General features: G+C 49.3%; 1 long non-coding RNA gene across 2 annotated transcripts; it reads left to right on the forward strand.

Annotated features, from left to right (window-relative positions):
- The first annotated feature begins 6,830 nt into the window (after window positions 1–6,830).
- Window positions 6,831–8,890, forward strand: LOC136610441 (uncharacterized). Of its 2 annotated transcripts, none has more exons than XR_010790082.1 (3): window positions 6,831–7,079; window positions 7,186–7,361; window positions 8,416–8,890. It is a non-coding gene; the product is annotated as an uncharacterized lncRNA (long non-coding RNA). The 2 variants fall into 2 exon arrangements; XR_010790081.1 differs by having other exon boundaries at window positions 6,831–6,968.
- The last annotated feature ends 723 nt before the right edge of the window (window positions 8,891–9,613 follow it).

Genomic DNA, 9,613 nt, shown 5'->3' on the forward strand with positions numbered 1-9,613 from the left:
TGGCCATATTAATGCACTTTGTAATGTACATTGTGCATTAAATATGAGCCATACAGAAGTTATTCCACTTACCTGCTCCGTTGCTAGCGTCCTCGTCTCCATGGTTCCGTCTAAATTCGCTGGCAGCTTGCTTTTTTAGACGCGCTTGCGCAGTCCGGTCTTCTCCATTCAGCACGAGCCGCTTCAGTGTGCTCCCCGCTACAGCTCTTCTGCGCATGCGCAGACGAGCTGTCACTGCTCGGGAGCGCGCTGAAGCGGCCATTCTGCACCATCCTCTGTTAGAGGAAGGTGCAGAAACTGGAGCTGCCCAGCGGAGAAGCCCAGCCCAGCCCAGCAGCCCCGAGAAGCCTCCCAGGTAAGTGATGGGTCGGGGGGCTGCCGCTGCGCCGGGCTGCGCCGGGGGGGGCTGCCGCTGCGCCGGGGGGGCTGCCGCTGCGCCGGGCTGCACCGGCGGGGGGCTGTCGCTAGGCCAGGGGGGCTGTCGCTAGGCCGGGGGGGGCTGTCGCTAGGCCGGGGGGGGCTGCCGCTGCGCCGGGGGGGCTGTCGCTAGGCCGGGGGGGCTGTCGCTAGGCCGGGGGGGGCTGCTGCTGTGATGGGGGGGCTGTCGCTAGGCCGGGGGGGGCTGCCGCTGCGCCGGGGGGGCTGTCGCTAGGCCGGGGGGGGGCTGCCGCTAGGCCGGGGGAACTAGCGCTGGGCTCCGGAACCTAGCGCTGGGCTCCGGGGCCTTCACCTGGGCTGAGGGTCTAGCGCTGGGGAGCCGGGGGCTAGCGCCGGTTACCTGCTGTCTGGTCGGCGGCTGCGGGGCGTCTGGTCGGCGGCTGCGATGCGTCCGGTTGCCATGGAGACACAGCTGGCGGCGTCTCGGGAGCGCGCACGTCGGGCTGCAGCGAGCGACGGGGAAAGAGCCGGCGGCCATCTTGAGGAAACTTTTATAAGTTGCTGAAACGCTGGAACGGTAAGTACGAACCAGCTAGAAATGTCATTTACAGGGGGGCTTTGTAATGTATGTTTAATGGGGGGGACTGGGCAAAAAAAAAAATTAACTGCTTCCTCGAGACATCTCCTTTAAGCAAGTGACAGCAAATTTAGATGATATGTTATTACTCTCCAATCATTAGTGATCTCACTGTTGTAATCCCTACCAGTTACTAGAATGATTGAAGGGGTCTCACCTGTGGAGCACTATGGCACCTTCTACATGTTTCCCTGCTTAGCACCGTTCCTCTCCATGCGCTGCGCCATTATAATACTCTGCACCGCTGTTTAACCTTTTTAATTAAAAGCACCAATGTGCAGAGAAAATTCTAATTGGGCATGAGCCTGTTTTTCTGTTGATTGTTGGGCATCAGTGTCGGACTTGGGTACCTAGAGCCAACTGGTATAACTGATTACAGTGATATGGAAATATGAAATGCTGTGTTTTCGTGCTCATGATGGCCCGTGGCACACTGTGTAAATCATAACTATATTACACATTAAAGCCTGTAATAAACCTGCCCCAGGTTGGGAATGGCATAAAATAGCCATTGTCCACCCTTCCACTATCCCTCTGGTCTGACACCGCTGACCAATTCCTCTCTGCTGTGATTCCCCGCTGAAACATGAAGCAATGATGTAACATTCATGGCTCACATGACCACTAACAGCCAATCGCTGGCCTCAGCGGTCATGTGACTGATGAATGTGATGTCATTGCTTCTTGTTTCTCTGGGGCACCAGAACAAAGGGAACCGGTTGGCGGCACCAGACTGGAGGCGCAGCGGCAGGCTCAATAATGACTTAGTTTTATGCCATTCCCGACTCTGGGACAAGTTTTTTTTTGAAAGGTCAGAAAACCTTTTTAAATAAGAGTTCTGTTGTTTGGACCGAGTTTTGTTCCCTAGAAGTACTGAACAATGCTTATAGGGGAGAACGTAAGCCATCAATTCTGACAACGGCATTTAAATGCCCCAATCAATGTTCAGTGACCCCGCACTGCCCCTACGATAAGATCCCAGGGCCGCCATTGCAGATTGCCTATCAAGCCATTATACTGCAGGTGCAATCAAAACATCACAAGTTCTTGTCTCCTATGGGCACTAAAAAAACTGTAAAAGTTAGTTTAAAAAAGTCTTATTAACTATTAAAAAAAATAAAAGGTAATAAAAGTTTTTAAAAAAACCCACCTTTTGCCAAATATATAATAAAAGAATCTAAATAATAAAATAAAACATATTTGGTTTCACTGATTCCGTAAAAGTCTGATCTATCAGGGTGGACACCCACTGGCGTTTTTTTCTCTACTTCTGCACAGCTGTGACAAAAGTGCAGAATGATATCTCATTGCTTTCATTGGGATCGGCACTGCTGCCGATCACATTTAAAGCAGTGCTTTCTGGCAAGCCCGCAGTATGATTATCGGAGAAGGGCTTGAAATATAAGCCCTTCCCTGAAAATCATCATTAACTGGTTAAAAAAATAAAAAAATCTTTACTCACCTCTCCGCCGCTCAGCACTTTCAGCAGGCAGGGATTTAAAAATCTCCGCCTCCAGAAAGGGCTGTGCTGATTGGCTGAGCGCTCACATTTATTTTCAATTTGCTGAATATGATCTTAGGCGTGGCTTCAGATGGACGTATCTGCACTCGCAAAATATAATTTGCGTGATACGCAGAGAATTGAGCCGATTACTTACAATGGGTTCGCTCTCATTTACCAAATTTGCGTGTGCATTGCGTTTTCCTTGCTGTGGATTTGTGCTGCAGATTTTAGTCCTTGCTATACGAAGGCAAGGCCTCCTGCAGACGAGCGGGACGGAATTGCGCTCGTGAGACCGTGTCGTAATCACGACCATATGCACGCTTCTTTACTGTACTTCTATGCGCTGTCGGGCCCGTTAACATCGGCGCCGGACAGCCTACTCAGTAGGCGGGAAAGCTTAAAGGGGTTGTCCCGCGCCGAAACAAGTTGTTTTTTTGCATAGGCCCCCCGTTCAGCGCAGGACAAACCCAATGGTTGTGTTGAAATTGAAAAAAAAATTTTACTTACCCGAATCCCCTCTCTGCAACTTCTTCCTTCTTTTCCTCCAAGATGGCCACCGGGATCTTCACCCACGATGCACCGCGGGTCTTCTCCCATGGTGCACCGTGGGCTCTGTGCGGTCCATTGCCGATTCCAGCCTCCTGATTGGCTGGAATCGGCACACGTGACGGGGCGGAGCTACGCGATGACGCGTAGAAGGGGGCAGAACCAGAACGCCGCTCATGCCCGGACTGACCAGAAGGGAGAAGACCCTTCTGCGCAAGCATGTCTAATCGGGCAATTAGACACTGAAATTAGACGGCACCATGGAGACGGGGACGCCAGCACAGGGAAGGTGAGTATATAACTTCTGTATGGCTCATATTTCATGCACGATGTATATTACAAAGTGCATGTATATGGCCATACAGAAGTGTTTAACTTGTCATTGCGGGACAACCCCTTTAATTAGTCCCCGGTGTTATCAGTTAACACTGCAAAACCGTGCTGTTCAGCCTATAGGGCTTCGGGTGCAAAAATGTACAGAGAAATAGAGCATGTCGCGTATTTTTTGCCTGACAGAAATGCAGGTGCCAAAACGCTCCATGTGGGGGTACCCACTGTAATCAATGGGTTTCAATGGCTGTGACCGAATTTCTGTGTGCAAAATCGCCCGTGTGCGGGGGCCCTTGAAACCTGTGAAAATCTGCACCGAAAACCGTGACAAAATCCACACCATTTGGGTGTAAACTGTTGAGCGCCATTTTGTCTCGTTAGGCTGCAATGAAAATCATGGCCAACAGGACAAAACGAAACCACTGATTTCATTGGCAGTTTTCACTACCAGGATTCTCGCCCGTTAACTTTACGTGGGAGAAAGATAGGGCAGGACCTATTTTCACGCTTTTTTTTTTTTTTTTCAAACTCGCACGAACTAGCACAAAGTTTAAATTGCCGAAAAAAAGAAAAAAGACAGGTGGCAATTTCTTCCTTTTGTCATGTGACCCTAGGACTTTCCTATATGTGCCATATAGAGCAGTGACGCCTGCAGTGTATGACATGTAATACCAGGTAGTCCCAGTCATACCTCGGTCTGGATGGCAAAGGCTGCATGTACAAGGAAGGGCGTTCCAGATGCCAGCTGTAGAACCCTCCTCTCCGCGATGACGTACTTCTCTTTTCCTCGCACGGCCGTCTTGCGGATCATCTTCACGGCAAATGTCCGGTGGGTCAAAGTGTCTTCGGCCTTCATGACGGTTCCATAACTGCCCTGGCCGAGCACCTGCTGGAATATTAATCTCTCCTTGATGGAATCTGAGATTGTGCCGGAGCCGGTTGGTCGAACACCGCTGGATCCTAGAGGAGAAATGGAATGTATTAGAATAAGGCTGCGTTTACCAGACACTGTTCACACGGAGGGGATATTGCACATTCTTATCCTAAGAAACAACTGCAGGATTTTTAACCCCTTCCCATCCAACTCCATAATGGTATGTCCCAGTCACTATGTATTTAGCATGAGCCATTGTACTGTTGTAATGCAGTAATGGTGCGGGCACAAGAGCTGTACCCCCCCACCCCCACCCCCACCCCCACCCCCACCCCATCACTTGTGGGGGCTAGCTGTATTATATAGCTTACAACCTGTGCTAGCAGGTGGATTCAGAGTTAACTCTGATTCCAGTCATTTAACCTCTTAGATACCTCAGTCAATGCTGATCGTAACATCTAAGTGCTTAACAGACATAAGGCAGAGAGTTCCACAGTCTCACTGCTCTTACAGTAAAGAACCCCCTTCTATGTCGGTGTACATACATCCCCTGTCACCATATTGACCTTCCACAATGCAATTGTGGCCAGCCAACGGTTTGCCATGGCACCTAGGGGCCATAAGGGCTATCCTGGGACATAGTTTGTTCAAAAACCTCTTTAGCTTGTGACAGTGAAATCACAGAATTCATGCTCCCCCTTCCACTCTGCCCCACAGTTGCTGTCTCACCGGCCCTCCAGTACCTGCTGAACTTCACTTCCTGACACTGGGTAACATAAGAGGTGCAGTTATTTACCGTCTAAAGGAAGCCGGTGATTGGCTGCATCGGTCATGTGGCCCTTTTGTTGGGGATGTGATCACCGGCTCCCTGCATCAGGAAGTGAAGACCGGAGAGCCGTCAATGCAGCAGCTGCGGGGGATTCTAGGATTTTACTGCCACAGGCTGAAGAAGTCTCTGAACAAATCTATATCCCCGGGATTGGAGTTGGAATTCATAAACAAAAATCAATACTTACCTATTCCTCCCCTGTCAGTCTTCTTACCATATCTTCTCCTCCCCGATCTTCTCCCGGCTCCTCCAGTCTCCCGGGTCACCTCACCTCCAGCCGGCCAGATCCTCTACTTCCTGTGATGTTATGTACATTCGCGGCACTCTACTTCCTGCAGATCATTGTACACTATGTCACTAGAGACGTAGCATTCACTGCCTAGCGGGAAATGCTGAATACTAAGTCAGGATATTGCCAAGGCTGTGCATGCGCAGTGTCTTGCCACGAGTGTTCCCATACTATTGCTGCGAGACACCGCGCATGCGCAGTCGCAACAATAGCCTGGCATAGGATTTGGCATTTTCCGCCAGGCAATGAATGCTACGTCTCTAGTGACATAGCGTACATTGGCCTGCAGGAAGCAGAAGGCTGCAAATGTATGTAACATCACAGGAAGTAGAGGATCCAGCGGGCTGGAGGTGACGTGACCCGGGAGGCATATTACCCCATTCAGCCGGATTTCTCCGTCGCGGCCGATGTAGCCAATCAGCTGGCTGGAATCGGCACCACGTCACTCAGCGGCGTGCCCGCGCATTGCCATGCACGATGAGCTGTGCCCGCGCGTCACGTGAGCTGTGACGTCACCGAGCCTTGACTTTGCCCGCGGATTCTGACCACTATTCATCTACAGAGTAAGCTGATGGTTGGACGCCTTTTTCCCAATTTACAAGATGGGAGAGTAAGATTTGTGCGCTACGTGTGGTGAGTACCCACCTGAGATTTGTGTGCTGTGCGCTACGTGTGGAGACGCGGCCACCTGAGATTTGTGTGCTGTGCGCTACGTGTGGAGACGCGGCCACCTGAGATTTGTGTGCTGTGCGCTACGTGTGGAGACGCGGCCACCTGAGATTTGCGCGCTGTGCGCTACGTGTGGAGACGCGGCCACCTGAGATTTGCGCGCTGTGCGCTACGTGTGGAGATGCGGCCACCTGAGATTTGTGCGCTGTGCGCTATGTGTGGAGACACGGCCACCTGAGATTTGTGCGCTGTGCGCTATGTGTGGTGAGTACCCACCTGAGATTAGTGCGCCGTGCGCTACTTGTGGAGATGCGGTCACCTGAGATTTGTGCGCTGTGCGCTACGTGTGGTGAGTACCCACCTGAGATTAGTGCGCCGTGCGCTACGTGTGGAGACGCGGCCACCTGAGATTTGTGCGCTACGTGTGGAGACGCGGCCACCTGAGATTTGTGCGCTGTGCGCTACGTGTGGTGAGTACCCACCTGAGATTAGTGCGCCGTGCGCTATGTGTGGAGACGCGGTCACCTGAGATTTGTAAGCCGTGCGCTACGTGTGTAGATGCGGTCACCTGAGACTTGTGCGCTACGTGTGGAGAATACGCGACCTGAGATTTGCGCAACGCCATCTGACGTGACCTGAGATTTGCGCGACACCATCTGACGCGACCTGACTTTTTTTGCAGATTTGTGCGCTACGTGTGGAGATGACACCCAAGATTTGTGCGCTACGTGTGGAGACGCCACCCGAGATTTGTGCGCTACGTGTGGTGAGTACGTCACCTGACATTTGCGCGACGCCATCTGACGCGACCTGACTTTTTTTTTGCAGATTTGTGCGCTACGTGTGGAGACGACACCCAAGATTTGTGGGCTACGTGTGGAGACGCCACCCGAGATTTGTGCGCTACGTGTGGTGAGTACGTCACCTGAGATTTACGCGACGCCATCTGACGCGACCTGACTTTTTTTGCAGATTTGTGTGCTACGTGTGGAGACGACACCCAAGATTTGTGCGCTACGTGTGGTGAGTACGTCACCTGAGATTTGTCCGCTACGTGTGGTGAGTACCTCACCTGAGATTTGCGCGACGCCACCTGACGCGACCTGACGCAACCTGACTTTTTTTGCAGATTTGTGCGCTACGTGTGGAGACGCGCCACCCGAGATTTGTGCGCTACGTGTGGAGACGCCACCCGAGATTTGTGCGCCTTATTGCAAAATTACGTGTGGAGAGGATCCTGACGTTTGGACGCGTTTCAAGAAGAATTTCGCTTCGCTCAGACACCATCTGACATCACTCAGCGAGGTAAGCTGCTGCATCTGCCAAAATTTTCATCGCGTGCATCTGCTCATATGTGCATATTTGCAGGTTTTCGCTTGCATCTGCTGATATGTGCATATTTGGCGCATATTTGCAGGGTTTCGCTTGCATCTGCTGATATGCGCATGTTTGGCGCATATTTGCAGGTTTTCGCTTGCATATGCCTATATGTGCATATTTGGCGCATATTTGCAGGTTTTCTCCTGCATCACCTGATATGTGCATATTTGCAGGTTTTTGCTTGCATGTGGTGATATGCTCTCCGTTTTCCACAGGACGACTCTTGTGGAGAGGAACCTGACATTTGGCTGCGTTTTGTACAACGTACAGAACCGGAGATTGGCATTTTAGGTGCTGATCTCACATTTGCCCACCGCCTTTTGGAGAGGACGACTCTTCTGGAGAGGAATTTCGCTTCGCTAGGACACCACCTGACATCACTCGGCGAGGTAAGCTGCTGTATCTGCCAAATTTTTCATTGCTTGCATCTGCTCATATGTACATGCATGCATGTATGTATGTATACATGCATGCATGATTGTATGCATGTATGTATGCATGCATGCATGTATGTGTGCATGCATACATACATACACGCATGCATGCATACATGTATGTATGTATGTATGCATGTACGTATGCATGCATGTATGTATGCATGCATGTGTGCGTGTATGCATGCATGTATGCGTGTGTGTATGCATGCATGCGTGTATGTATGTATGTATGTATGTATGCTCACCCACTTACACACACACTTGCTGTGTTAAATTCGTCTTATTGGCCGAAAAAGACAGTACATTAGATTTGAGTATTTAATTCCTTTTTTTAGCAAACGTACAGGTTCCATCCCAATACTGCACCTAATCTGCACTAACTGAACAAACCTTCGGAGAAACATACCAATTGTCCAAATACGATGTCTTTATCTATTAAAGTAGGAGTGAAGAAAAGCAGGGACAGTGCAAGAACTAGGAAAACCCACGGAATTAAGCCAATTGCAGGCAGGGTTAATTTTTTTTTTTCTTCCTCGTTATAGGTCAGCTGATACGTTTTGGTCAGAATCTTGCACTGTGGTAACCGTTTCCGGTGCTCGCAACCACAGAGTTGAATCACCAGAGAGCCAGAAGTTCCCAGATGTTGGCTCAGGAGGACGCTTAAAAGCTGGAAATGGCCCATCACCTGCTATGGAAATACATCATCAGGATCTGATGGAGCAGTACGATGAAGATTGTCAGGTTGCATGTGATGCTGCTCACTGTCCCTCGTTAGTCGGTTCACAGTTTATACACTAAGCTATTTATCCCCTTAGAGAACAAGCCTGTTTGCGCCTTAGTGACAGACCGAAAATTTGGAACTTTACATGTGTCACTTGACATATCATAAGTCCGTAAAGGTTTTGCATATCCAAGTGACTGTGACATTTTTTTCTTCCCCTTGTTGTACTTCTGTTAGGTAGTAAAAAAGGACTGTTAAAAGTTGTGTATATTTATTAAAATTGCTACTTTGCACAATTTTGAATTTTCATTTTTTCACATTGTCAAATGTCATATATAAAATAAGTGCCAACATACTGTACAAATCTGTGCGAACATATAGATTTCCATCTGTTCACTTTATTCTGGAAGCACGGTTTAAAACTTTTGTAAATTTATTTTTTCCATTTAGGAGACGTTCTAATGTAACATTACTTTTCAGAATTTTGAGGAACACTTAGTTTTCCTACACCAATCCAAGTTTGCAAAGGCTGCTAGGTGTCATAATTAAGGATGAGCGAGTATACTCGCTAAGGCACTATTCGTTCGAGTAATGTGCCTTAGACGAGTATCTCCCTGCTCGTCCATAAAGATTCGGGGACCGCCGCAGCTGACAGGTGAGTCGCAGGGGAGAGATCTCCCCTCCGTTACTCCCCGCTCTCCCCCGCGGCGCCCCCCGAATCTTTATGGACGAGCAGGGAGATACTCGTCTAAGGCACATTACTCGAACGAATAGTGCCTTAGCGAGTATACTCGCTCATCCTTAGTCATAATGATAGATACCCTTACAAATTACCACATTTTAAAAACTGCAGCCCTTAATGTATTCGCTGAGAGGGTCAGGAGTATTTTGACCCCACATTTATTTTTAGGAATTAATGCAATTTAGGAGACCAAATAATATTTAATTTTTAGAAAACATGTCCTTTTTAAGACCTTTTTTTTTCTATATTGCGCATCAAAAGGAGGATTGAACCTCCG

Source organism: Eleutherodactylus coqui, chromosome 2 (genome assembly GCF_035609145.1).
Source record: "Eleutherodactylus coqui strain aEleCoq1 chromosome 2, aEleCoq1.hap1, whole genome shotgun sequence".
NCBI lineage: Eukaryota > Metazoa > Chordata > Amphibia > Anura > Eleutherodactylidae > Eleutherodactylus > Eleutherodactylus coqui.